The sequence below is a fragment of the Lactuca virosa genome, chromosome 9 (assembly GCF_052849685.1).
Source record: "Lactuca virosa cultivar CGN04683 chromosome 9, Lactuca_virosa_CGN04683_v6, whole genome shotgun sequence".
NCBI classification, from domain to species: Eukaryota; Viridiplantae; Streptophyta; class Magnoliopsida; order Asterales; family Asteraceae; genus Lactuca; species Lactuca virosa.
The window spans coordinates 238,359,166-238,361,320 of NC_136434.1; positions in this window are offsets into that span (position 1 = coordinate 238,359,166).

A 2,155-nucleotide genomic window follows, 5' to 3' on the forward strand; every position below is an offset into this window, starting at 1 on the left:
TTATATGAAAAGTCACATTTAAGTTTCATAAAACTCATAAAATGTTGGCAATGGTTACAAAAATGAAGAGTCTTGTCCTCATTAAATGGTTTTATGACTCCATAACTTGTCCTCAAGTTATGGAGGTTCAAGAGTCATTTCATTAAATGGTAAAATGTGTAACCTTAATTAGTTCCATAAGTTACAAAAATAAAGAAAAGTTACATTCTTTTATTAGTTTAAAGTCTTCCATAACTTGTCCTCAAGTTATGGAACTTGAAGAGTTTTTTTTTAATTAAAACTACTTTAAACACATAAGTTATGGAATTAATTAGTTTTGAATATTTTCAAAACTTGCTCTCAAGTTTTGGAATTTGTAAAGTTTTCCCCATGAATACTTTAATTCCAAGTTAGCCCTTAGAATTTTAAAAGTTAAAATTCAACCCTTATACTTTATAGTATTATAAGTTAATAATAAATATATATAAGAGCAAGTCAGTCTTACCGTTAGTAGGCATCATTCATGAAGCCGGTCTATAAGGGGGGGTATAAGGTTACTGCCTATAAAATGGCAGTTTAATGGGTGTCCACTCTCACCCACCGCTTCCTTGACTGGTGGAGGGTCGTTAGCCGAACGGGTAGGACAAGGACTATAATTCTCCCTTCATTAAAAGTATTAATGATAAATACTAAGTAACTAAACACTTATAAATTCCCAATCTTAGTTACTTAGGAAAATGTGAATAAGGTGCTAATCCATGAAAGTACACTTTGCACTTTGTTTAAGTCGGTTAGTGGAGCGTGTGTGGTTAACCGGCACACTAACTCGTATTTAACAAGGTAGGCAAAGGGTAACTTAATGTTTATCATAGTATCGATGGAGCGTGTGTGGTTAACCGGCACATCGATTGAGGGGTAAACACTTAAGGGTACCAAGTAATTTGCATGGTTACTTCACACCTTGTTTTGTGATCCTCGGCATCCCAGTCACAAAACCTGAAGGGCACACTCGAAATTGAAACATGCCTTTGAAAAGTTCAATGAATCTCAAAAGAATCTAGGAGTTTCAAAACCAATTAAAACCTAATAATACATTTCGTTTATCTTGGTGGAAATTGGTGAATCGTCATTCACCTACCTTCAAATATTCTATAGCTTGGATTATGGCATCCCTCTTCCAAGTTATAAAATATTGTGTTGGGTCCTAGCCTTAATATTTCATATTGGGTGTTATATTAAGGACTTTAAATCAACTATCTTGAATTTCTCCCAAAAGATGTCTAGTTCAGACATCTATGATCATCCCAAATCTCTTGGAACTTCACTTCCTCCACCTCCTCCAATTATTCTCCCTAACCCACAAGTTCTTGAAAAGTTTAAGGTCACTCAAGCCCTATTGGCAAGCAAAGGTCTATGTGTGATCACATCTTGGAGATGTAGTCACATATTGACAAGCCGGGGAGAGTTGGGTGTCAAAGTCTTGAGAAAGTTGGTGGCTCAACTACTTTCTAAGTCACATAGTGAGTTCCTTTGGGACTCCTATGAAACAGACTATGACAAGACCCTTAATGATCTTATCTATTTGCTAAGATCAACTTCCTAAAACTTTATGGACATTGACAATGATGACATTGGATATCCAGTAAAGCTCTCTCTTCCCAATGGAAAGGGATCGGCCATAGTCAACTCGGTTGACCAAATGGTAAAGAGAGAGGCTAAGTCTTAGATAGTCCCATTATCAAGGGTCCATTGCCAAAGGAAGGGGCATTGGTTGCGAAGCTGCCAAATTTACCTAAGGATGTTAAAGTCAATAAGTTTGACTCTACTTCAGGTAAAGTCCATTGTCTAACTCTATTAAGTTCCTACTTGGAGATTCTTATTACATGATGTGACTGGGTCACATGTTGATGTTTGAAGAATCAAAGAAAAGTGAAGAAACTTAAAGAAAGAATATGCTGAATCTGATCGCGTAGATGGATTTCTATCGCATAGTTTGAAGATCGGATTCTTGAGCTACTTCTTAGGAGTTATGATATATTGCTTAGGAATAGATAACAACAAAGTTTTCATGTGCTTTTGCACTGTAAGGATAGTTTTTTCCGCAAAGTTTTTAAAATAAAAGGAAAATTTTTGATTTTATTTATTTTAAAATATCCTTACAATGGCATTTGTGAAA